We start from the raw sequence: 27,954 nt of genomic DNA, 5'->3' as shown, positions 1-27,954 counted from the left end.
CCCGGTCCACTCTCGGGGCGGAGCCGGGGCGGGGCGTCGGGCCCCGCGGCAGGTGTGGGCGCACAGAGGTGGCACTGCTCGCCGGCGCCTTCGACCTGCGCACAACGCGGGACGCAGACGCGCGCGCGCGCGGGGCTCCGGGAGGCCTCAGGTGAGTGGGCATGGGCGCGCGGCGAGCCACCAGTGGGTAAGAGAGACCAGGCGGCCCGGCTGGGCGCGTGGGGGTGGGGGGAGCGGAGCGCGGTCAAGCGCAGCCGCCCGCGCTTGGCCACGCGCGCCCGGGCCCGCGCGCGATCCTCGAGCGCGCTGGGAACCGGGGCGCGGTGGGTGCGAGCGAGCGAGCGCTCCGCGCTGGGGAGTTCCCACGCGCCTTCAAACTCTGGGTGCTTGGAAACTTCCCGGGTTTCTCCGGTGGAGCGAACAGAAATTAGGTGTCCGGTGAAAACCCACCACCGGATGATTCGTTTGTCTTCTGTACAAAGGGTCGGGAAAGGGTTTCCTAAGCCCTGATCCTTCTTTAAGTGACCCCACCTGGAAAGGCCCGCATCCTCAGGGAGACAGCTGCTGCAGGGGAACCTTAGCCAGGTGGTGGCTGCGTAGAAGGCGGCGAAACAAGCACAAAGTGGCTCCCTAAGGAGCTTCTTAGGGGACAGCTTTGTCCCTGCCCTGAAAGCAACAGAGCTAGGGGTGAGGGCTCAGACTCTGCACCTAGCTTGGAGCTGTGGTTCAAGCCAGGCGCCCTCTTGCCTGGGGACCTCTTCTGGAATCCTAGTCGGCCTTTCAACTTCCTCCTTGAAGTTCTGGCACCTTTGAAGTGGGGGCGGGGGCGGGGCGGGGAGGCAAGATTTTTGTGCGGAGTTTATTACCTATGGATAATGCGCTCGGTAGGCAGAAGTTGCGACCGCGTGCGGTTTTATCATTTGTTTTGAGGATGAAGTTTTGGTTGACTTGATTTTTGTTTTAATTGATTTAAAAGTGTGGGCTACCTTTAGGTTTACTGAGTTTTGGGTTTAGTTGAAGGGGGAGCTAGCTTTAAGTTGTTTTCCACTGTGTGTGTGTGTGTGTGTGTGTGTGTGTGTGTGTGTGTGTGTGTGTGTGTGTCCAGAGGCAGTTCCTTAGGTTGATTTTTACCATCAAAAAGGGTTAAAATAATAGTGTATCGCCGTCCCCTCAAGTGAAGTAGTACTCTCAGCCTCCTTTCTCCTTCGTGGCTCCTGCAGAGCCTGGGAAAACTAGGTTGGGCCCGCAAATAGGCATTTTTTTATTTGTCTTTAATAGAATTTTTTTTTGGAGGATAGGCCTTATGGAAACTTTTTTTCTTTTCATCATATTTGGTCTTTATTATACTTGCAGCTATTGGAGAGATGTGAGAGAAAGCCAGAGCCCTGAAAAGGGTCTAGCTGTAGGCTCTTGGTGAAGTGTTGTCCGGGCTAAAGCGTGTGCAGTAGGGACAAAATACGTGACTGGCAGCACGGACTCGGCTTGTTCTGAAATGTTTATAGGTTATTATAAGAAGGAAGCTGTGAGCTATTTACTGTTTGAACATCTTTAGAAAAAAAAGGAAGTGTAAAGAAAAATGGAGAGCAAGAAAAAAATTGCTGTGTATCATTTTTCCCTCAGTTTGAAATCAGTTTTCTTGATTTGTTCCAGAATTGAAGCTATATTAAATACAGTTGTTAACTACTTAGGGTAATTACAGAACATTAATTGATTTACTTAATTTTTTTTCTTCAGTGATAGGTTTTTGTAGAATGTGTTTTGCTTGGGGATATTGATGTCTTGAGATTAGATATTAAATTTTCCATAGTGGCCACTATTTTATTACTTGTGTCTAAGTATTTTAGCATCTGAACATTGGGGGGGGGATTTTAAATTTAAACTGTTAAAAGGCTAAAATGTAGCCTCTGATTTTTTTTTTAACATTTTAGTGATAAAATATAGTATTAAAAGATAATGTGGAATTTGAAAACATTTTAGGATAGATAATTCTGTAAGCATAAATAAAAAAAGGACTAATAATAATGCTTTAACATCTTGATGTATTTAATGACTATGGCTAGTTGCTTAAAAGTAACCCCCAAATGTTTGAAAAGTTTTGAGTGATAATTTTTGTTATAGCATAGTTCTGTAATGTAGGGGAGAAAAACAAGATCCTTTTGTTGAATCTAGTAGATCCAGCTTAAGTAAAAAAAAAAAAATAGTGGAATTTGATGTTTGAATTATGAGGTACATTTTCACTGGGGACTTTTAAACAATGACAATAAATTTAGGTAGAAAATAGATCCATTTACTTAATTTGTACATGTAAGTGCCCTAACATGCTTGCCTTGTTTGCAGAGTCTCAGACTATTTTCCATTCCATGCTTTTCGGTGTGGGAGACTCTGGGAAGTTATCAAAGAATAAAAATTAAATTTTAAAAATCAAGGGGTTTGAGATGAGGGGGCAATAAAATGTAAGCATGGATGTGGCAAAAATCTGTGTAGTAAGGAGGCTAAAAGGGTCAAGATTTACTTGTAGATTCTCTAGCAATTTCTACTTTATTGTATAATCAACATTTTAATTAATATATAGTTATTGCATGCATAACAGTAGAGGAAAAATAAACCTTACCCAAAACCCTTGAAACCCTGACTTTATCAAACATGTTCTGGTTTGTTTGTTTGTTTGTTTGTTTTAATTTCTAGCTGATCCTAGCTCCTGAGCCCTTGGAGCCTATTTACAGATGACACAGAGTTAACTGTGATTTCTATTTTAAGAGAAATACACTTTGAGACATCATTACTTCAGTATCACAAAACACCACCAATCTTTTGAGTAAAACAAGAGTTCTAGTAATTTAAAAACACACTTCTGGCAGTGAAAATGCAATTGATGTTGACTGTCACACTATGGGTGCTCTTTGGCCCACTTTCCATTTCTTTCTTTGTGCTGCCTCTGACAGATCATTCCAGTGCTAGACAGTGTGGGGGAAAATTAATAAAACAAGCAATGCCTGTTGATATTCTTTCTGCCCCCTAAGCCTGAGTCTGCGTGAATTCACAACAAGGTGTCTGAGAGTCTAACGCCGTGGCCCTTTACTGAGTCTGAGAGCAGATAGAGACAGGGTCAGCTCTGCCGTTTGCAAAGCGGATTTCACGTCTCACAGCAAATCAAGCCTGTGGGCTCTTCTTAGCCCTGTCCAGCCCAGCCTCACTTCCTTGCCGGGGGAATAACAACTGGAGTTAAAAGAGTTAGACCCAAATGGGGAAATTGGTGCCATTTGTGTATAGGCAGTAGCCTTATTCGGACTGCTTTCAAACTAATTGGGGAAAAAAACCAAGACATGGAATGATTTACATTAAGTCCTCCAGGGTGGGTAGTGCGTAGGAGTCTGTGGCTCAAGGATACATTTAGATTTTTTTCACTTATTTTGAATTGTTTACAGTTTGCATTGTAGCTCTTTGGTGTGTGTGTGTGTGTGTGTGTGTGTGTGAGAGAGAGAGAGAGAGAGAGAGAGAGAGAGAGAGAGAGAGAGAGAGAGAGATTTACTTTATCTTTTATACAATTTGGAAGATGGAAAAAGTATAGTAAAGTACTAAATTTTACTTTTCAAGTTGGTATAAGTTTTATTCTGCTGAGGTGAATCTTTGATGGATTGTCTTCGTTACGTTTTAAGTTGATGTTCTTTGGAAATAATTCTGGTTTTGAACCCGGGTGGCAGTGCAGGGGCGGGGGAGAAACCCTACTGCATCTAAAAGCCGATCTAACCTGACAGTTGATATCTATAATTATCTCTGTCAATTTCAGATAGACGTTGACCATGTTAATAAACCAAATATGTGTTGAAAAAAAGAATTTAGCCCGGAAGGTCACACTCTGGAACTTGTGGGCTGAGTGATATTTTTTTTCCCAACTGATTAAATGTGATATGCAATGTCTAGTCGAGACCAATATTGTTCATACATCTAAGTTGAGAACTGTTTATGATCTATCTAGGGCTTCCATCCAGGCTAAAGACTGATAGCCCAGAAGTCAAACTGGTGAGGGCTGCCCAGTTAGCACAGTCTGAGATCGCTAAATTATAGTGCACATTCCTTTCCCAAAGTCGCTGTTGAGTCACCTGCAGAGTTTGTTAACTGTGTCCTGACTTAAGCCTGGCCATTTAGTGATTATCCCGACTCCCATTAACTTAATTCTTCTTTTTTGTAAGTCTTAAACAAGAACAGTGAACTTGCTTTGCACCCACGGAGCCCTGGGTCCAATCCCCAGCACAGAAATAAAACAAAACAGATTAAAAATAAGACCCAGGAGCAGTGAGTGGGTAGATGGACAGAAGTCTGAGCTCCAAGGCTCTGTGGCTTTGTGGAGCCTTTTAAACTAGGATCCCGGTAGCCTTAGACCAGAACTTTCATGTTCCTGCTAGTCGTTCTGTTGCCTGGTGATTCCCATCCCATTCTGTGCCATAACTCAAAATTTTCTTAAAAATTTTATGGATAGAGTGTGGGACTTAATTAAACTTAAAAAATAAAATAAAATAAAAGTAAACCCTGGTTTTCAGCCTGACTTAAATAATTCAAAAACACTACTCTGTGTCTCATAGCCCCCAATGAGAGATTAAAGGCCCCAGTTCTGTTGCCAGCTTCTGATTTTGGAGATGGGATTAGTGTGAGGTTTTACGTGCAGCGTGTGCAAGCAAAGAAAAAGTTTGGATTGTATTTCAAAGTAACAGATACAAGTTACACCTAGATTGGTGTATGACGGACAGCTAGCTTCTAATTGCGTCTAGTAACTAAGCGGTTAGAATAGCAGTTAGAATTTACAACAGATTAGCCTCTAGCGACAAATCTCTACTTTTATATTTAAAGAAGGAAGACTGCACTGAAGTCTGCTTGGTCTTATTAGATTTTAAGCCAAATAACCCCAAATACGTTTCCTTTCAGGGATTTACCACTTTCAACCACCACTAACTGAAAATATTTTGATCAAAAAGAGAAATACATGAAAATAAGATAAGAAAAATATAAAATAAAGACCAGTAAGATTAATCTTTAAGGAACTAAATCCTCAGTATGGTTTTTCCTGTTTGGGGGGGGCGGGGCGGGGGGTTTCAAGTCTTGGAGGAAAGGCCGCATATCTGAAGCAATGACAGGAGGAAGGGTCTGGAAGATCTGCTTTCCCTCAAAGTGTGTCTGATAAGTGTTCAAAGCTGACGTCCAGAATTTCCTGTTTCATTTAACACTTGATCAACACAGTAAGTGAAAATGGAAAAGTAAGCCTCCGTCAAGAAACAAGTTCATTTAAAAGCCAGTCTTTGTCTTGAGGGGTTCATTTTGCCAATCACACGTGGTGTTAGTAGCTCTTTGCAAAAAAATTCTAAATTAGAAGCGGTAAGAAAACCGTGTATTTAGAAACAACTGGCAAGTTGACAGGCCTTAGCACTAATTAGCTAAGCTAAAAATAATTCATGCTGGAAATACTAAAATATAAAAGCAGTCTAAGGCATTATTCATTTGTTGTTCAGTACCCATCTCTAGATATTAACTAACACACACAGAATCACCTTCCTGAGCCAAGGAATCAACATCTTCCAAAGGACAGTTGATTTTGATCATTGTTAAAAATCAAGGAGACTGTGTCTCCTCCGTCTCATTTGCCAGCGCGGGACCAACTACAGCACTTATCTGCGTCTGTGGATCGTTTCCTGCGCCGCGCTTTGTCTGCGCTATGAGAGACCTTCTCCACAGTGCCCCTCATTTCGCTGCAGTGATTTTTCTGTTTTATGGGTTAGAAAGCTGGAAACCTGGCCTGGCAGGGCTGGAGAGATGGCTCAGCAGTTAAAGGTACTACCCGCTCTTCCAAAAGACCCGGGTTCAATTCCCAGCACCCACATGGCAGTTCACGACTGTCTGTAATTCCATTTCCCAGGGGATCTGACAGACCACACACTCATAAAAGCAGGCAGAATACCAAAGTTCATAAAAATAGAAGGAAAAAAAAAAACCCAGAAAACTAGCCTGATAAGGTTAGAGATATCAGAAATCTCCTAAGTGTTGTAGTCTCATCTTTTGACCCTCTATTTCATGACACTATTTTTGATTTGCTGTATATCATGATATTTAAGCAGATTTTTTCTGAAGCTTTAAAAAAAATTGGTTTGGGAATCACGTCATACTGTACATGTTCTTTCTTAAATTCTAGAATTGGGTCAAGCCTCATATCCACGTCTATCAAGATGCAGGAAATAAACATGGGTAATAACTTTCATGACCAAAAGGTGGTATGTTAGGGAACTGAGTCTACTGTTTTAGATGGATTGTATGTTTTCTCTGGTGATCATTCCATGGAAAATACATGGTTCATTTCACCCTGAACCTTGACAAGTGATTAAAAGATAACTTTATTTATTTATTTATTTATTTATTTTTACTGTGAAAGTTCTAACATGCATGTGGGCTCACATGTAGTAGCCGGGCTGGCACTGTGTAGAGCTGCCTGCCGCCGCCCAGCCTCATAGTCTCAGTTCTGCCCCAGAACCCACATGGTGGAAGGAGAGAACTGACTCCCACAGGTGTCCTCTAACTGTCACATGTGTGTCATGGCACACGTGTGTCAACACACACCCCGATTGCCGGGCTCAGCAATACTTGGACGTAAAGGTTCTTGCCTGTATTTTCCCACCGGGATCTGAGACAGACCAGAAGCTGGACAAGCTAGTTTTTATTTTGTGTTGGGCCTTGTACAAGCACAAAGACCCCTTTCAGGGCTAACGTTGTGTTGTGTCTGTCTGTGGAGGGGGTTGAGGGGGGGGGGGAGGTGGTAAACAGCAGAAACAGCTTACGGGCTAGATAAAACAGTGGTTACAGTTCAGAGGAGAGCTTTAGTATGGACGAATATTAATGATATTTCTGTGAGAGAGATCAAAATAAATCCAAAGGTCAAAACAAAAATGTTAAAAGATTAGAGAATTTAAATTAAAAAAATAAATGCAGAACGTAAGTTTTGTAATGTATAAATGACATCCAGACAGCAAGAATGTTAGATCTTTAAGGGTTTTCACCTGAGTACCTCTCTGGGTACCTCATACTGAGTATGTTCCAAGAAAGCAATGCCTCCGTGAAAGCTTGAGAGCTGGGTTTTAGGAAAACATCCCAAGGACAACCACACCCAACACTAAAGATAATCCTAAGGTGGTTTGCGAATGGGAAGCCATTGTTTTTCTTTTTCTTTGTGTTCACCTGTGGAGTTTAGGGTCTACACAGGCATTTATAGCACTGAAAGAAAACATTGGAACAGACAGTATCATTATCAGAAGTGGAGTTCCCAGAGCACGTGGCACTCTAGAAGACGACACTAGCCTACTCAGGGTCATGTATGGAAATGAACAGCTACTGGGACCGCCGAGTCAGAGCAGCCGGCTGCATGAGGTTGCCGTGGACTGAGCAGCCTCCACATATGATGCAATGATACAATGTAGCTCCACACCGCCCCTCACAGCTTCCGGGCAGAAGCTAGGGACCATACACACACTCCAGACCCATGGGTGCCAGGCCCTGCTCAGAACTTAGCTTCCTTATGTGTTCCTTCGGACAAGACATAAGACTCACTGCCTTGCCTTCCTCACAAGGAACATCCAAAGAGCTTACATACGCAAAAAAACCACAGACATGCAGAGTTTTGTTCTGTATCAGAGGAGGAGTCTTCTGGAATTACTTGTGATGAAAAGAAATTAGACAGGGCGATAAATCTGTGTTTTTGTTTTTTTCATACGGTTCAAAGTTGAGCCCTCAGGAAATCATCTGAATTTGAGGTTTCCTACCTAGAGGCTGTACATCCCGGGGGAGGCTGTGGATAGATTTCAAGGCGGCAGGAGGCTGGTAAAAACTATAAAAATTGTATTGACTTTTACTAATCTCTAATTGAAGTTTGGCATTTAGTCAGTTATGAATGAGGCAGCGAACTGCAGTCATATTTACCACAACTGTGACTTTACCATGGTGGATTTAGATACTTTATTATCACGTTACAACTGTTCCTGATACTTGAAATGATTTCTTTGACATTATGGTAATTGTGAGAGCAATTATTAGACCTGTATTTAATCTGTCAGTAAAGAATCACATAGAGGGACTTGGGACCCACCTCATTAGGTAAAGGGTCTACCTTTGAATCCTGAGGACCTGAGTTCAAACCCAAGAACCCACATTTTTTTTAAAAAAATGAAAAGAAAGGTTCAGCCATCCCAGTACGTGCTTATAGTCTTAGCACTTGGGAGGGAGAGGCAAGGTGATCACGAGTCCGAGGCCACTGTGGACTGCATAGTGAGAACTCGTCTCAAAGGAAACTTTGAAAACTGAACACCATGTCTTGGTGTTATAATGAAAGCAGTACCTTGTGTGAAGCAAGGCGTGGTGTTTCATTCTGCAATCCAGGAAGGCACCGCTTCTGTCTATCCTGGAAAGTGCAGATCAAACTGTGCCAGCCCGCTCAGAGGGGTGATAGTCAGAGCGAATGGCAAGTCTCACACACAGGCACGCACACACGCATGCACACACACACACACACGCACACACACCCGTGCACATGCACACACGCATGCACACAGGCAAGAACACGCACACACGCACAAACACAGCCTTGTGTTAATACCTTCTGGACGCCTAGACGATGCCCAGGCAAGGACCATCAGAAAGCTCGTCTAGAAATTCATACAAAAGGCAGATGTTTGCATTTTACTTTTTAAATTTCATATATTTGCCGTAATGAATTTCATCCACAAAGATGACAGTGGGGCTGAGACTTCTCTGCTCCCAGGTACCGTTGCTCGGCCCTTCGTCACATCCCTCACTGGATGCCCAATACATGTGTGTCTGATCTCAACAGCCTTAGCTCTTAGAGCCTCGGTCTTGTGTCATACTCCCTGCCAACTTAGCACCTAACAACAATTGAGAAGGTTGCTGGGTACCTTCTGAGCCCTCTTTTCCACCCATCATCTTCTCTTCTAGCTCTACTCTATGTTTTAAAGAAATAGGATTTATCTACGAAGCACGGCAAATCATCTGGTATCTAATTTTTACATCATGTTCATCTGAAATGTTGGGGATTTGGGCTTCCTTAATAATATAAATTTTGAGGAAGATAATATAAATTCCGGGGAATTGACATCATTCTTCATTTCATTTGATCATGGTGACCTTACCGTTGAGAGAACATGTGTTTAAAGCTTTAGTAACATGGAACAACTGTGTGCACCAAAGACTTTTTCTGGGGCTAAGGAGATGGCGGTGGATAAGCACATTTGTTATGAACACGAGAGGCTGTGGGTTCAAATCAGTACCCGCATAAAGAGCCTGGTGTGGCCATGCATGCCTGTAACCCCAGGCTTGAGGAGAAGAGGATCTGGGTAGGATTCTGTGGCCAGGTTAGGCTAAAGGCTGGCCGCTTAGTGGGAGTCGCTGGCCGCTTAGTGGGAGTCGCTGGCCGCTTAGTGGGAGTCGCTGGCCGCTTAGTGGGAGTCGCTGGCCGCTTAGTGGGAGTCGCTGGCCGCTTAGTGGGAGTCGCTGGCCGCTTAGTGGGAGTCGCTGGCCGCTTAGTGGGAGTCGCTGGCCGCTTAGTGGGAGTCGCTGGCTGCTTAATGGGAGTCCCTGTCTCAAAAACTAAGACTAGAACAACTCAGCAGACGTCTTTCCCCTGTGCACATGTGGTCCTGGACACACGCACCTGCATACACATGCACATCACCATGTACCATGCTCCGCACACACAGGAAATTTCACATCTGGAGGGGTCCAGATTCTCTTTGGGGCTAATGATTATTAAGGAAGGTAAGATATTTTCCAAAGCTCCTGAAAGGGAAAATGGCAGATTCAAGAGTCTATAAATGTGTAATCTTGCCTTTCTAACACATCTGCCTTTCTTTGGAGTGTTTTCTACAAAGTTCCACGTTGAGTTCACTGGTCACATCCCTTGTAAAAACTAGGTGCAATACAGTTCACTTTCTAAAGATTTTAAATGAAGCTCAACATTTATAAACACTTTGCTCTTGCAGGGTGCCTGAGTTCAGTTCCCAGCACCCACATGGATGATGCTCACAACTCTTTTTACATACAGCTTCAGGGTATCTCGTGCTGTATCCTGCCCTCTGTGGGCATCAGGCGCTCATGAGATGTGCAGACAAACATTCATACACATAAAACGAAGCCAAATGTTTTTGATAATTCCTGCATTAGAATTGCTTGGGATTTTTGCCTACTATTTTCAAAATTGACTTGGCCAGAGTTCCCCTAATCCACCTACTAAGTGGGTCACACTAGGGAATACATCTCTGCCACGTTCTGCATTTATGTGATGAAGATATAGATGTAACAGCTTTCGTTCATTATTTACAACACCAAGGGAGTTCTGCGTGTTTCACATAAATAAAGCAGATCAGGGCTCACAGCAACCCATCACCTGTGCAGTCAGATGGAAGGACCCTGCAGTATAGACTCTCAGCCTTGGTACTTGTCATATTTCGGACATGTAATTTGTTGTAAGAAGGAGGTGTCCCCAGTGCATTGCACACTTAGCACCATGCCTGTCCTTCCCTCAATTGTGTCAACCAAAAATACCGTCAGCTATAGCCAGGTGTCCTTTGACTTGCTCCTCTTTGAGAATTACTGTTATAAACGTGTAACAGAAATGTACATTCTTAAAAGACCTTCTTAGTGACTTTTACGATGACTCATGATCATGACTGGGCAAATTCCACATTGCAGACCCCGTGTCTACACTTGAGAATGTACTTGTGTGGGGACGGATACGGGTTAAACCTGAGCTGTATCACTCTACTTTGTAGCATTTCCTCACGTGGCTTCAAATGAGAGCCAAGGGCCACGGCTTTTATATACTTTCTAACTTAACTTCTTCTAGCTGCCCTGTATACGTGCCCCCACTTCATGCATTGTTTCTTTTTTATACTTCCGCTTGGACTGGACCTACCGTACACACACAGACGCAGACAGCCTTACTTTTCTCTGTGTAATAGAGAAGTTAACATATCTGAATTGCTTCACAGTAAGAATTTATTTCTCGGCCAACACTAACAGCTGCCAAGAAAAACATGCCCAATAATGAATAACTCACAAAGATTTGGTAAAGAGAGAGGAAAGTTATATGCCGAAGTGTATTACTAAGGCATCGGGTTTCGTTTATTCAGTGTGATAACCTGTTAAATTCACACAAGTCAGACGAGCTTGAAGTTTTCGGTCATTGTTTCTTTGTAATTTTATATTCTATTTTCAGGAGCAGCTGATGGGGGCTGGAGAGTGGGGAGGGGTTTGAGATGGATTGATTTAAATCCTAGCTCTGCTAAACACGCTAACCATATGACCGGTGTCTTTTTTTTTTTTTTGTCTTAAGGGTTTGGTTCGCTACCAGTAAAATGAGGTAATGCTGTGAAACTGATCACATTGTGAAGAGTTGAAAGGAGAAGATGTGCAGCCCAGGCCCCCTCCTGTAAGTTTCCCGCCTGCCTTCTTGGACCAGCTTATCTGATGACTTTAGCTTCCTTATCCTGAGGTCTAAACCAGTTGTTTTAGAGAGAAGCAGGCACTATCAACTAGCTCCGTGCGGATAACTATTCCAACGCATGGCCTGGAGAACAGGGTGGGAGCCTCCAGTGCTCAAGGTCACTGAGTGTCAAGAGACTTAGATTGACTAATAGCAAAACGGTGTAAGGCAGAACAGAAAGGGTCCACGGAGGGTGTGTGGAGCCAAAGCTTGCCCTCCAGTTCCGCTTTTGAATGCCTCCTGTGTGCTGGACACTATGCAAACCACTGGAGATACAGAGGGCACACAGCAGAAGCTAGTGTTTCCGTCCCTGTTCCCTGGCTCCTTGGTGATTAGTAGTCACGTGATGTTTTTGTACCAAGTGATACTTGCTGCTGGGAATGCTAGTTTGGCTAAACTCAGAAAGAACGTTGGGATGTGTGAATGCTGTCGGCTGGCCGTGGGAAAGAGATAAAGGCTGCAACAGCCCAGGATTTGATGGTCCTCGGCCGCAGCCTTTCAGCGTGGGGGTCTGACCCATTAGGACATCATGAGTCAGGTTCATGGGTCTGGTTTGAGCTGAGTGTTGTTTATGAAATGAAAGGAGGGGAGTAGAGAAATGTTTAAGTGAGTTGTTCATAGTGACCTATTGCTTAGTGAGACATTGTTTTAGTTTTAAACACATTAGGTCCCAGGTCACAATGTAGAATCCCTTTCTTACAATAATTCCCATGGAAAATGTAGCCACTCCTTTCTCTCACCCTGCCCCCCACCCCCTTTTTGTGTTTTTGGAATTGTGTGCACATTTAATCGTTTAAGTTCTGTGAATAGAAAGGTTGAACAACTAGTTTATCCTGGCAGTCACCCTTCAATACCTCAAGTCGGCTTTCATGAGCACCTTTTTATAGAGAACGCGTAATTCAGTAAGTTCTTCGAGGAAGCCAGTCGTCATGTATTTAGACACCCAGGCACCAGAGTGATACTTTCTGATTCACAGCTACAAGGCCTGATTGTCTTGTCACACTGCAGGAATTTATGGAAACATCATCAGACGGAAGCACAGAAGGAAGAGGCAGCACATGTATCCCGTGCTGGGAGCGTGTATCTCGTGCTGGGAGCGTGTATCCCATGCTGGGAGCGTGTATCCTATGCTGGGAGCATGTATCATGTGCTGGGAGCGTGTATCCCGTGCTGGGAGCATGTACCCCATGCTGGGAGCATGTCCACTGTTGGGCATTAGGAGCCACAAACACCATTTCACTGTTGACCTAGTGGTTGGTTTTGTTTCATTCCAGAGGAGAAGAGAGAAGTGAGACCCTGCAGTGAGGAAAAGAAAGGTGCTCATGGGGAAGGGGGTGGGGGTAGGGGGAAGTGTCTGGAAACCGTAGGGAGTGAAGGATGCTCAGAGGCTCAGAAGCGGGCTAAGAAAGGCCACCTTTGGTTCTGTCCTGGTACAGGACTGGGTTTGAAATTGGTTCTGCTCTCCCTGCCTCGGTGGCTCTTGGCAGAACACTGCACCCTTGGACCCTTAGTTGTCTTACATGTGAAATACACGTGGCGGCACATGTCGCAGGGTGGTGAAGCAGCAGGTTGATATGTAAAGTGTGCATTGCACCCTAAATGGCCGGACGTTTAGTTGTCCCTGAACCCTAACCTCCTTAGAGAAAGCCAGGGTCTGACCTGCGTCTCTGTTACTGTGGAAAGACACCATGGCCGAGGCAGTGTGTAAAATAAAGCATGTACTTGGGTTTACAGTTTCTGAGGGTTGGAGTCCACAATGGTGGAGGGACGAAACGGTGGCAGGAACAGCTGAGAGCTCACGTCTTCATCCGCAGGCAGGAGGCAAAGGGAGCACTGGGAACTGTGTCTTTGTCTTCTGAAACCTCCAAGCCTCCCTCAGTGACACGCCCCCTCCCACAAGGCCACCCAGTTCCCACCCACAAACTGGGGACTGAGTATTTAAATATATAAGATGACGGGGTGACACAATCTCACAGTCAGATTTGCATTTTTCTAAACAGTTTCCGTATGAACACACATAGAAACATAGTGGACAAAATGGAAGTTTTAAAAAGCAAACCTCGGTTGCAGAGCCGGTTAGCTTGCCACCCCTGCCTGTGCTCTTGTGGCTTTTGGTTTTGTCTTGGTTTCGGGAAGAAACGAAAAGGCTTCGCAGAGGGCACCCTTCCAAGTCGGCTTGCTGCTCATCCCATTTTTGTGGCACAGCCCCATCCACAGATGCATCATGAGCACACACTGAGTGTGGATTTGGCCTTTCTTGCACATTAGTTGTTTATTTTCCCGAGTTAGTCAAATAACTGCCCCACCCCACCCCCAAATAGCTGTTCTGCCCCAGAGACTTCCGTCTCCATCTCCCAAAATTGGTGGTTGTAAGCTCTCATTGTTTCCTAGAATTGCTTAAAGCAGGACTTCATTTTCAAAACGTTATCTACAAGTGAGGCATTGCGAGCCACATTTGCATGTGAACACAAGACAGTGTTACCTTTGTCCAAGAAGGTACCTGTTCTGGCTTGCAGTTTATTAAACCTCAGAGAAATGCACCTCGGAAAGTGGGCGCCCTCAGAGAAACCATTCGTCTTAGAGGGAAGGATCAAACCAGAGCTGACTGCATTTAATGTCCTCTACCTCAGTGGCTAGCTTCTACCCACGAGTGCCTTTCCAGTGTGTTTTCTGACCTGCCCTTTGGAGACTGGCATTAACATGTCCAACAATTCATACTGGCACTAGACTTAATGTGAAAATATTCTTCTTGGTCAGTGAAGAGTCTAAAACATGGGGTACTTAAGAAAGGCCTTAGAATTGCAGTCCTCATATTGCCCCTCAGTTAGCATGCTAGGAGCATGCTGTTGAGGATGAAGAAAGGTCTTGGTGGCCCAGTAAGGTGGCAACAACAATTGTGATGCTTTCCCAGATCTTGGACCCTTTTAATCCATTAATTCTTAATTTGGAATGCTTTGAATAATTGAAATTTATAAATGAATGCTTTGCCCTCTATGAGCTACTGACTTTTAGACACTGATATTTAAGACACATATGAAATTTTACCTATTTATTACCAAAATATTACAATTCTGAGCCCCGAAGAAATATTTTTTTTCTTTTATGTTTTATTCCCCTAGCCAGCTCTGGCTATCTTTGTGCTGTCAATATTTTATCTCTCAGATTGTTGAGTGCTCTGTGAACTTCACTGAGTCTCTGAACAGTTACTGTCATTTTAGGGAGTGCCGCCAAATACAAAGAAAATAGGTAAATAACATTGAAAAGCCAAAAATATTTTTAAAAGATCCAATTGAAAGTATGAAATGTCTTAAAGCTATTGACCTTTTTTAAGATAGGTTAAAGAAAATAATTTTCTTTACTTTTTTGATAATTTCACAAATATTTGCACCATTTTCCCGCTCTCTCCCCCCATCCATCTCCCCGTGTTCTTCCCTGCTCCTCAGTTCATGACCTCTTCCATAATTATTATTCTTGCACATGTGCACATACACAACCTGCTGAGTGCTCTCACGGTTGCTCATATCTACACGAGTTTATTGCTTGTGTGCACATGAGTTTAGGACTGAGGAGCGGAGCACTTGGGACTGGAGAACCTAAACCTGTTATGGCGCTCCTCCCTGGAGACGATCTCTTCTTCTCTGCAGCTTCCAGTTGGTCTTCAGCTGAAGGTGGGGCCCTGTGAAATCTCCACCATCTATATTGGAATTTTAACTGGTGTCGACGTTATGTAGGTCTTGCTTAGGCAGCCATATTGCCAAGATTTAATGGGTCTAGCAACCCTGTCATGTCTAGAAGACACTGTCCTGGTCCTCTGCCTCTTACATTCTTGATACATGTTCAAAGCTAGGGAAAGTTTTAAAAATTCAATGTCTTCTCTAACAGTAGGCTATATACATATATACATAAATAACACATACACATATATACATACACACACACACACATACACAAACACAACGTTGAAAGTCTGTCATAGACGTAGTTAACTGGCTCCAAGTGCTTTTCTAGAACAGGCTTAATTCATTTCTTCTCATGACCTCCTTTCACCCGTGAAATGTATACAAATGTAAAGTAGGTATACAAATCAAACATCAGCTGTTAATAGATTACAGAGAAACTTCTTTTAAAACAAAATAATTTTGCCATTTAGTACATAAACAGAAATTTTTCATACTAACGAGATGGGTATGTTTATGTACCTTTAGATAAATTTTGCCTGGATAGTTTGCACTGCAAAAAAAAAGAGCACATTAAGCACTTTTCAGGGGCCATCTGTATCTTTGCTTTATGATCTCTAGTGGATGGCTCAGCAGTTAAGAGCACTGACTGCTCTTCCAGAGGTCATGAGTTCAATTCTCAGCAACCACATGGTGGCTCACAACCATCTATAATGTGATCTGATGCCCTCCTCTGCCTGCAGGTGTACATGCAGCAGATCTCTGTATACATAATAAATAAATAAATCTTTTTTTTAAAAAAAGATGCCTCTTCACAGACACACAGAGTTCCTGTAAAGCAGACGTTTATTTAGAGCCATTCCGAAGGACCATTACTTTTCCATGCTTCGCCTGAGAAACAGCAAAAAGTAAAATAGAAGGCTCAGAGTTAATCCATGCCAATGACTGGCCTAAAATGGCACTGAAATGTGTTTCCAAAACAAAAATATGAGTTTATGATAAAAGTTTAGGATAGCTTATAAATTTTAAAATAATTTTCATGGAGAACTTCTGAAACTTGGTTTCACTGACAGTTTTACTTTCCAGGCAAACTTTCAAATTATTTCCAAAGTATTTGGAAATGGTGTCATAATTTAAAAATATCACGTGGTGACTTGATACATTAAATAGATGCACAAATAAACAAAACAAGCCAACTCTCTGGAAGGCCACTCAGCACAAAGGCTTCTTCACAAGCGCAAGAGCTGGAGAGGGAAAAGTGCCTCCCTCAGCACAGTTTTAGTTTTCCTGCCAGGAAACTGCTAGATTTTCTAGAAATGGTAATTCTAGTCTTAGGTGTGGTTTTCACTATTGCATCCTCTGGCAATTTGTCTTTTGAAATACCACCTTTTAAAAAGCCTGTTAAAATTTAAAACCTCCAGGTGTGGTAGCTTGTGCCAGCCTGGGGTATAGAGTGAGTTCCAGACAAGCCTGCAGAGGAGGGCCCATCTCAAACAAGTGTTTCACATTACTTACAGACTTCCGTGGTCAGTCTGAATCATAGCTGGTGATGAGCTTCTCTCTACAGCAAATGGAGCTTGTAGCTTGGGAAGTGCAGAGTGCCGACTTTGAGTAAGGGGAGTGGGGCACGGGTGGAGCCCACTCCTCCCATCCATAGTTCAGGGAGGCGTGGTCGGGATAACAGGACCCTGAGACTCCGAGGTGAGACTTGAAACCATACCTGGTCAGCTTCCATTTTGCTGCTTTAGGGTGCAGTAGCCCGCCCCTTTGTGTGCAGAATGCTGCAGCCATGTGTGCTTAGGCTCCCGCAGTTGTGCAGGGAAGGACACAACGTCTAAAGCACGTTTGGTTGTCTTTGGTTCTTTGGTTTGACCCTACAATTTACTTGAAAGAAAATATAAAACTTAATTATTTGTTTCAGTGCCCCATGACTAAAAAAGTGACTTTTGAACCATGGATGCAAAAATGAAAGTACAATCATAAAAAATTTCAGAACGGCAGCTCCCGTGATTTTATTTTTGCCTTAAAAAGTAGATCAGGTGATAGAGCTTAGTCGTGGAGAGCCTACCCAGCATGCACAAGGCCTTGGCTTCAATGCCCAGCACAGCAAAAAGCCATAATTATTCTAGACAGTTACATTTCATCTTCAAAGCGTTTGCTGAATATTAATTAACTTTTCAAAACTTTAAAGGACCTCCAGCCAGCTTTGCCTTTTTGTAGTGAATATCTCACTAAAGGCAGGTAGTGTAAAAATGAGCTGTAATTGAGCCAAAATAGAACTATTAAAATATCCTTATTAATAACATGCCTGGGCTTCAAAGAGGAGTGATCTAAGTGGAGTAAAGTAATGTGCTTCTGAGAAAATAATTTAGTTCATGCTGAAGAAAACTGACTATATTGGCTTGGCCAAATAAAACCCTTTAGTGGTAAGTAATATAGAAAGGATGTAATTTGATTTCTGCACTATGGAGACTGTGCCATGACCTCTGACCTGATATGTGCATTAAGCATTTCTAGATTTGGGACCATTACTTTTCCATGCTTCGCCTGAGAAATAGCAAAAAGTAAAATAGAAAGCTCAGAGTTAATCCATGCCAATGACTGACCTAAAATGGCACTGAAATGTGTTTCCAAAACAAAAATATGATTATTTGTTAAAAGTTTAGAATAGCTTGTAATTTTAAAAAATAATTTCTATGGAGAACTTCTGAAACCTGGTTTCACTGACAGTTTTACATTTCAGGCAATTATTCTAATGCAGCGTGTTATTTCCTAATTGCCCCTTTCTCTGCTAATACTTACAGCCCTCCCCCACACCGTGGACTGATACCAAGAGTGAGTTAATATTCAACATCGTGGCAGTGTGGAAGTAGGTAAATATCAATTACATAGGCAGTTCCTCTCAATTCTTTCTGTGTGATCAGGAAACTGCTACAATATAATAAAAAGAAAGGCAGTTCAGATGTATGTAGGGATAACCTGTACTCAACAACGGAACATCTGCCCACGAGAGTGTGGGCCCTGGCGTGCTGACCTGGCCCTTTCCTGTGGGATCCTTGCGTTCCTTGTTCGTAATCTGGTCTCAGTCAAAAGCAAACATTAGTTCATACCTTGTCGCATGGTATATTTTCCATAAATGCTGTTCCCTACCATCAAAGGCAAGATCTTTGCAAGTTATGTTTTCAGAATAAAGACAGCAGAGACCGCTCTTTCTGGTTTCTTGCTGTGTTGTGCTTGAGCAGTGGGCGTGTAGTGATTCTTCATTCTCCCCCGGGACAGCTCTGCCCTGCCTCTGCTGGGGTTTGGCTGGTTGGTTGGTGGGTGTTGACAAAGGGCCCCCTGTGTCTCAGGCTGGCCTTAAATTCTCTGCAGAGTCAGAAGTGACCTTGAGCTTCTCATCCTCCTGCCTCCACCTCTTTTTTAAAAACTACTTTGATTAACACTAATTATGCATATTAATGGGGTTCCATGAGATTAGCGTTCATTGATCAAACTTAGTTTCCCTATCTGCCCACCGTTCCTCCCTCTGGAGTCACTCTTCTGTATTCAGTCTTCCTTGTCCAGCACAGGCGTCTCTCTCTCTCTCTCTCTCTCTCTCTCTCTCTCTCTCTCTCTCTCTCTCTCTCTCTCTCTCTTTCTCTCTGTAAAAACCTTCCCTGACGCCTTCCAGTTAAAACCCTTCTGTTTTCCTCATGCCTGTTTTCATCACAGGCATTTCTATTTTTGCCTGTGTTATAGTATCGTGTTCATTTTCTCTGCTCACCATCTCTATGTAGTTGTTAACTATCCATGTTGAATTTACATCTGGCTCATTTTTTGCCCCTGTGTATAAAAGTTAAGCAACAAGTTTTTATTACAATGAAATGAAATACAAATACCCCTGTCACTATGAGTTCTTAACATCCAGATATTAATGTCGCACTTTTAAAAATCGTGTTCCATTCTTTTAAAAGTAATAGCTTGGGTTTGCTCTTAAAATCCTGTTTAATGGCAAGAAAATTCAAAAACATATATAGTAGAGGTCTACCTTTATCATGGTTTTGCTTTCCACAGTTTCAGTTACCCATGGTCCGTTGTGGTCTGAAAGTATTAAATGGAAAATTCCAGAAGCAAAGAATTAATGAGTTTCAAATGAGCTTTATGATAGTACATGCCTGTAAATGTTTAATACTGTTATTGCTAATCTCTTATTCTCCCTAATCTATAATTTAAAACTTTACCATAGATATAGAAGCAACAGGATGGATATTGCCCCATTAGAGTCTCGGAATGCATCCTCCATAGACTGCTATACATTTTTAAAGATAAGAACTAAAATCAGTATTACTCCACTACTCATATATACTTATTTCAACAAAATTGGGATTTTAAAGCTTATACTATTTTGAAACTGCTTTGCCTTTTTCTCAAATAGCTTATGCTATCTTCACATACCAATGAATACATTATATTTTAATTCTTCATTGCATTCTATCATATGATTATACTGTAAGTTATTATTGCTGATATAATTTTCCTGTTGTATTTATTTGCTCTGATTTAGCATTCAGTGTGGACATCATTATGTACCAGTTTAACATCCAACTGGTTTAGTTGCACTGCTAAGTATGGAAATACCGCCATGCTGGTTGGAAAGTGGTCCCCACTCCAGCCCTTCTCTCGCCCCCCCCCTCCCCTCTGGACTCATTTCACCCCGCAGAGGCTGAGGAGCTAGTGCCTGGCCCAGGGAGGAGCGAGTGGCCCAGGTGTCATCCATTCTGTTTTGTAGTGGTGCTGACTTACCTGTTTCCTAAAAGACTGTAGTGAAACATACTATTTCACTACAAAATGTATTCACTACAAAAAAAAAAATATATATATATATGCTATATATATATAACCAAGAACTATATGTCAAGATCCTCTCTGTAAAGAGCAACGTAGGCTGTTTTATGAGGCGTTTAACAAGGAAGTGATTTTTAGAGGGAAGCACAGAGTGTGGGGAACCCATGGGCCTATCTGAAAAGAAAATGGCTCCACCCTTAAGCATAAGTTCAGTGGTTGATAGACACTCTAAGGACAAAGGCCCCTTTGAGAAGCTGGTTGGTTGTAGCTGACAGCCACAGGCAGCCACTGGGCCCCCTAAGGAACAGCCCAGGGACTGGGAACGCTATCTTTTCTCCCTGTGGTCTGTCACCAAGGACTCTCCTGGCTGAGCCCAAGAAGTCAGAACAATGTCTCTCTAGTTTCTTTTAGGAAAATCTCCATGGTAGAGTGTGGATTTGGATGCGTAAGCCTAGAAGAGCATTGGTACACATTTAGCTTTTTTTTTTTAATTCCACAATGAGAAATTGAATGTAGAGAAGTATTTTGGAGCCTCGATTGTAGGCTCTAACCGGGATGTGAGTTGATGATACTCACTTGGCAGGTAACATGAATTCACTGTAAAGCGTGTAGCCTGGTGCAGTGGGGGAAGGGAGAGATACAGAGAGAGGAAACCACTGTGGATGTGGGGGCATCTTGAATAAGCACCTCCTGGCCACAGAGGTCAGCGGCGGCAAGAGTGGGTGTATAACCACAGGGAGCAAGCGTTGCCCTGGATACTGTCAGTTCTCCTCTGTGGGCCAGCTCCTATAGTCAATAGAGACCTTGAAGAATGTCTTGACCGTATAACTCGAGCTGTTTATAGCCACCGAGTCCTTTCGTGAAATGAAATTTCATGAAGAAGCCCAACATAGCACACAAAAATAAAGCTTCCACGTTCGGCGTGGTGCTCGTCCTTTTCTGGCGTGTACAGTGGGCACTTAGATGATGCGATGATGTCACGCCAGTGTGCACATTCTCAGCTCCCATGCCTGTGGACGGAGCCTTCTCCAGGCAGTTCTCATGTTCTGGAGGCTTCTTCTCGTGTTTTTCTCTACTCTATACTTATTTTATTAGCTAGTTAATAATGAGTTGGTGCTGACGTAACCATCCAGCTATCTGAGAGCCCAGTACCTGTGATAGCTACCACAAATATGCATTGCAACCTAAGACCTTTTGTAGCTGTATTGGTGCTCTCTGCAGAGTCTGACTTGTTCACAGTGTTGGGTATGTAATGAGTGCAGCAGTTTTAGGCACTTGAGGATTCTAGTGGATAGCAAGGGCTGAGAACTTCTGATCTGGTAGGGCCTAGTAAAAGTTGGAGTTCCCAACAAGAACAAGGTAGCTTAAGTCTAAGCCCAGGCAGTGGCAAGTATAATCTCATCTGTACCAAACTGTAAAATCTAGGAGAAATGAAAGCACACTACTTATCTTGAAGAAAGACTGTGATTTTGTGATATGGAAATTGGGTAAACCGCTTTATGGTTATGTTTTTAAGATACTTTGTAAATTAGAAATGAATTCAGTAATTAAGCTCTAGTGAGACACAAATACTTGCTTGCATAGGTGATTGGATGCACGGAGTTGTTTCCCGCGACTCACCCACTAATGTCTTACTGTGAACGTGAGTGGTTACTCTGGGTTCTGGAAACAAAAACAAATATTCATAATGTTCATGTTTATTGGGGAGAATATGTATTTTAACCACATGTAATCGTATATTTAACGTTTCCAGTGGCTCAGCTGAAGTATTCTAAGTTAGGCAGTACATTTTAATAGGATTTCTAGGCATAATTTCAAGAGAATGCTATTTCTAAAAATGCCTGTTTCTCCCATGTGATAAGCATCCTTTGGTTTATTACAGAAAGACACTTCTATAGCCTATCTAAATGAGTAAATAGTAAGCCATACATCTTTTGTTTGCGCTTTCCTTTTTCCATGATCATGAAACCTGTGTGTTGCTAATTCTAGGCTGAGCATCTCAACGGACCAGGAATGCGCCAAATCCCATGTGTTCGTCTCACCGAAGTCAACTCTGGTTCTTTGTTGCAGCATCGGTGCCCTGTGCTGCAGTAGGATGTAGCTGGGACTGTGCGTCTTCTTTTTGAATTTCAAACGTAAACCCAAATTGAAATTACCCAACTAATACACCCTTCGTCCTTCCTGCCAAAAGTTCCAGTTGTAGCTACACAAGAGAAAATGAGCATAAGTTAATTTAAAAATGTTCTTCCAAGATTTCTGTCTTAAAGAAGGCAATCGGTTTATGAAATCTATTAGCTGCCATGGTCAGGAAATGAAATTGCTTTGGTTCCATGCTGTCCTTCCAGAGCAAACATTCACTGGAATGACATCAGAGCCAATAAATAAAGCTTTAGAATGAAACAATCATTTTCAATATAATATAAAGCAAACAACAACAGCAGCAATCACTGAGAGCATGGGAATGGCTTTTTATGCTTATTTTATAAATTAACAAGTTTGTAGTACTACACCTGGTTCTGCAAATAATATACATCAAAGGCCTTGCCATCCACAGGGACAAGCGTGTCTTCCTGGGGTTAGATCATTGCTACATGCCCATAGAGACATGCATATCAGAGTGCTGATGTCAGTTCCAGGATTGCCACCATGGGGCCATAAGACCATTCCTTGGGCTCCCTGCCAGGCCCTCTTTTTTTTAATTTAATTTTAATTTGATTAATTTATTCAGATTACAACTCAATTGTTATCCCATCACTTGTATCCTCCCGTTCCTCCCTCCCTCCCGCTTTCACCCTATTCCCCTCCCCTAGGTCTAAGACCAAGGGGGACCTCCTCCCCCACTATATGGTCATAGGCTATCAAGTCTCACTTTGGTAGCCTGCCAGGCCCTCTTATTGGCACTTGTCTTCTCTGAAGTTGAGCTCTTGGCCTTGGTTCTCCTGGTTTTCTTTGGGTCTCATTTCTCCTCTCCTGTGTTTGTGTTTGTGGGTGTTTATTCTAAGTATTTCCAGAGCACGTAAGTGACTTGGTGGGAGCATCTGAAGATGCACATGTATACTCCAATTACAGCTGCTTCCCTCTGGTGCCTTAGGATTTGCCTTCCCTTGGTGGGAATTTAAGTTTTCAAAGTTTAGCTTTGTGTGACACCACGGGGACCCAGCTATTGAAGGCGAACATAAGGAGCAGGTGTGGCAGGGAAATGGCACACTCCTCTTGTTCATGTGCTTTTTGGAGACAGGGTCTTGCTATGTATGTACATAGTGTGGCCTTGAATTCAGCCTCCCAAGATCGTGAGCCACCATGTGCAGCTCTGTACAGTTTCATGGAGACAATAAAATGGGGAGATGTTGCTTAACCTTGTGGGACTTTAGGAAACTTGGAAATAATGGAGTAATAATGCAATGCCTGCATCGTGTGGAAACAGAGGGCAGCTTTCGTGGGTAGAAGCACTCCTGTCCTCTCCTGTGGTGTTGACTGGGTCCGCTGCTCACCAGAGAGCATCTGTAGCTTGTTCACTTTGACTTTCCTTCTAGAAGCCTCCCTAATGTGGCCAGGCTGCATACCTTCTTGAAACCCCATCTGGTCTTGAAGCTTTGGGGGTTCTTGGATCTGAATACTGCAGGTCATTACATTTCAATAAACCAAACGCCCTGCGTGAACAAAGATGGTGGTTGGGCCCAGGTTGCAGTGTGCTTTCAGCGGTGATACCAAGGTGTCCTGCAGGATGGGACAGCTGAAAACATCCAGGGTGAACATGGTACTCAGTCTTCTCAGGAGGAATTGATCGTTGCTGTATGGCATTAGTCAGTTTGGACTCCCATTTTAAAAATTATGGCGGTCTGGGTCCTGGTAATGCAGCTTTTCTGGCTTGCAGATGGCCATATCTGTGCTCTTCCGATTATTCTTCACTTCCTTCCCAGGAGGTGTGAGGTGGAGGTGATGGAACATTCTGGTGCCTCCTTTCCTACAAGGTTATAGACCCTGTTGGGTCAGGTTATCACCCTTGAGGTCCTTACTTAACCTTAATTGCTTTAATGACTTTAGGGGCCCCATCTTCAAATGCAGCCACATGAAATTAGGATTTCAATATGAGAGGAGCGGGGACGCAAATATTCAGCCCATAATGATCACTTACTTGTTAACATTTGTTTATCCAGAAGGGCAGAAATGTTAAAGGGATGTGTGTTGGGTTGTAATAAAGACTTTTCCTATGCCAGATGTTACCGAAAACTTGTGTACACACCATCATGTTTAGTTATTATGATAATATCTCATTTGAGTGTCTCTGTGACCATAGAAGGTAAGTACCTTTTGTCTCTAAGCACAAGGCTTAGATAAGTTAGGTAATTTAATAATTATGAAATTACCAGTACAGGTACAGGCTGGAACGAGATTGTGCCCTTGTCATGTGAACTGTGTCACGCACCGATTATGATACTTGCAACATAACTGTCTAAACGTCACACGCAGGTCAATCAAAATAAGGCCTAGGGCTCACTCAAGGCAGAGGCACATGGACAGGGTCTGGAATCCATCGTAATGCTGTCTTTGTTCTGTTGATGCCAGCACCGTCCAGCCTGTGCGTTAAGGACTCACCTTTACCCCAGCCTCCGCTCTGGAACTCACCATGACCCCCATGAGGCCCAAGCCTTTCTTCCAGGAGTGCTTCATGTATAGATCGTGTACCACACATGTTGAATGATGGAATTACTCATCCCTTGGGGTCACCAGGCCCTCTCAGCATCAGTGTTAATCACTTATAAGCGAGGCCTAATGCCTGTTGCTGCTATTTGTCTGAAGGTTATGTAGAAGAAATTAAACAGCTAATTGCTTCTTCCCTCTTTCCCACTGAGTCTATATGAATCTAGGCAAATAGAAAAATGGCTTAATGTTGGCCTTCTTTGCTAGAGATCCTCCTATTAAAATATCTTCCACATTTTCTACTGGTCAAAAACTAATTCTGTATGGAATTATCTTGAAAACTGAGATCATGAACGGTAGAGTTTATTTATCATTTATGGTTTGTCCTGAATTCTTATAACGCTAGACATATTTCTTCTTACTTACCTTGGTAAAGAACGTATACAAAAAGGAAAAGAAGTTAAGTCGATGAAGGAGACTCCCTGAGAGGAAACAAGCCTGATGGCGCCATGGCGTGTGTACTGGGAGAAGGGCAGACATGAGGGAAGAGCGCAGGGCGTGTTTGGGGCAGTTCCTCCCTGCAGTAGTAGTTGTAGCAGTTATAAAAATACTCAGTTGAATTTAATAACTATTCCTAAATAGTCTTTGGTAGTTTAGCAGACATTTAATATCCTAAACTAAATGTCTTTAGTAGTTTTCTTCCATAGGGGGAAAAAATCATTATTTCATTTTCTTTTCTATAAATTGTCTTTTTTTTTTTAACTCTTTTAAAAGACCTCACATTTTAAGATAATTTTCCTTAATAATCATATGGCTAAGTGCTTTAGTACAGCAAGTTGAAATGTTTTTAGTTGCTTTATGTGTTTATTTTTATCTGCTGTGTGTTTGTGTGTGTGTGTGCATGCACAAGTGCACACACACGTTATCAGAGCTTGACTCTCCCCTGCCACCTTGTAGTTTTCCTCCCATTGGGACATTGTTCTATGTACATGAACAGTGGCTACACAATGTATGACATTAGGTCACAGGGTTCTTGTGTAGATTGTGAGCCCTTCCAGTGGCCCTTCATAATGTCGTTGCCCATATCTAAGAAATGGTATTTTTCCACTATGTGCACATAAGCATGTTTATATATTATATGTATATGTATTTCTAATATGTGCATATATATATATGTATGTGCATACAAACTCCATTTTGCAGCCCATCAGACGCAGGGCAGACACACATCTGGCTTCTATCAGTTAGGGAGTAGCTCTAAGCACATCCTGTTAAATTGTGTGTTCCCAAAAGCAATCCCAACATATTCAGTAAATGTTATTCCCCCCCCAACAGTTATGTTCTTGATTGGACCACAAATTTTTCCATAATGCTATACTTTAAAAAATAGTACATTTTACTCTTTATTCATCAGCAGCAGCAACGCCTACACCAGCCTTCCTTAGGAAAAATATTTTAAACATGACACATGACGGAGGTTGTATTCTGGTCCTGGAAAGAGACATCCAGTACATCCATGCCAGCTAGTCACCGTGGTGGAGCTGATTTGCTTCCTTATCTCTGCATAGGAAATATAGCCAGTGTTGCTAGCTCTCCCCTGGCTCCCTCCTGTCTAGGACATGCTAGCATTGCTTCCAGAATGGCTTCAAATCGGTCGCCTCCAAAGCAAATCAGACTGCTAGTGTCAACATTAAAATTAGTTTGACTTTTATCTTGATATTTCCACTAATAAAGGGTTGAGAGACACAGAAGAAAACTCCTTTCAAAATAAGAAAATAAGTGGTCCGTGTGTCTTCTTCAGGGCATTTTACTGGAAGCATGTTCCATGATTCAACTTTAATTGCTAAGGGCTTATAATCAGGGATCCATAACCCATCTTGTTGTTGTTGTTGTTGCTGCCTCATTTTGTTTTCTAGTAATAGCATAATTATGATGAGGCTTGAAGTTTATGTCCTCAGAGGTACAAATCACCAGTGGTCACATGGAATCCTTGATTCACTGAGTATCAGAGAGATAATAAAATAAAACAAGCCCACAATATATAACAATGGTGACAGCTTTCTTAACAGGGGTAGTGTAATAGAGTGACTTGTCTACCTGACAGAGTGGACAGTCACCTGGGTGATGGGTCTCTGCTGTGGGTCTTATCTTGTTTCCTATGACTGACGTGGGAAGACCCATCTTGATTGTGGGCAGGACCATTCCCTGCAGTCTCCTGCTAATGGACACAGTGTGAGCAGTTGTGTCAGGCTCCTGCTGCCTTGCCTCCCCTGCCTTGGGGAACTGCACTTTGCCCTGTAAGCTACAGTAAATGCTTTCTCCCTTGTGTTTTGTGAGGTTGTTTTATCACAGCAACAGAAAAGAAACTAATACAGAGTGCAGAACACTGGACACTCTCTGGAAGGCCGCAGGGCTGCTTCAGGAAAATGCTTGTGTTTTCAATTAATGAGTGTGCTTTCCCTCCTCCAGGTGGAAGGAGAGACTGTGGGAAAGTAGAACAAGAGGCGTCGTGTTGCTCCTGTAACTTGGAACTGGAGAGGAGGCAAGATGCTGGCATAGCTGTCGCCCTGAGAACCTGCTATGCCAACATATTGCCATCTCTCCTGTCTGACAGCAGCTTGGCCACCTACGTGCTCATCCTCCCAGCCTTGCTACAACCGACACACAGCATGAGGGGTTTCGTGACTTGATCTGCCTCGCCCTGACTTCTCTCCGGTCATGTACCAAGTCACCCACTCCATTGTAGCCGCACCAGCCTTTGGGGCCTGTTCCTGCCTCTTCACTCTCCTGCCTTTGATTATTATTTGGGTCTCAGTGGAGAAGGTTTTCCTAGTGGCACTACCTATAGAAGCTTCCATGTGCCCAGCCACCGCTCACCTCACGACCCCGTTCTGTCTCTTCAGAAACCTGAACATGGTTGTTTGCTTGTTTGCTGCCTTATTTCCTGTACCTGATTATGAGTCCTTTAAGGGACACCGGTCTTCGCTTATTCACTGGCTCCCTAGACCCTGGCATTTGTAAGTCCTCAGTTCATGTTTCTGAAGCTCCACCCTTGAACTTATTGTGCAATAGAGGTGTCAGATAATTAGATTTTATCATGCCGTGAATGGCTCTGACGAAACACTGGTTTATAAGTAACAAAAAGTAAACAAGTAATATTGATCTCTACGCCTGCAAACCTAACGTCTTAAAGCAGTCACAATGAAGTTATCGTCCAACTCGGAGAAGACAAAATACTGTATTGAGAAGTCATCATATTCAAAATAAAATTCTTTTCCAGTCTCA

The 27,954-nt window shown here is 42.9% G+C and overlaps 1 long non-coding RNA gene across 1 annotated transcript; it reads left to right on the top strand.

Annotated features, from left to right (window-relative positions):
• The first annotated feature begins 20 nt into the window (after nt 1-20).
• On the top strand, nt 21-27,954 carry LOC311595309. The gene is made up of 5 exons (XR_014778401.1): nt 21-151; nt 11,378-11,473; nt 12,802-12,843; nt 18,009-18,077; nt 27,139-27,954. It is a non-coding gene; the product is annotated as an uncharacterized lncRNA (long non-coding RNA).

This window comes from Acomys minous (assembly GCF_964271855.1).
Source record: "Acomys minous genome assembly, chromosome: 1".
Lineage (NCBI taxonomy): Eukaryota > Metazoa > Chordata > Mammalia > Rodentia > Muridae > Acomys > Acomys minous.
This window is presented reverse-complemented; position numbering and strand designations above follow the sequence as displayed.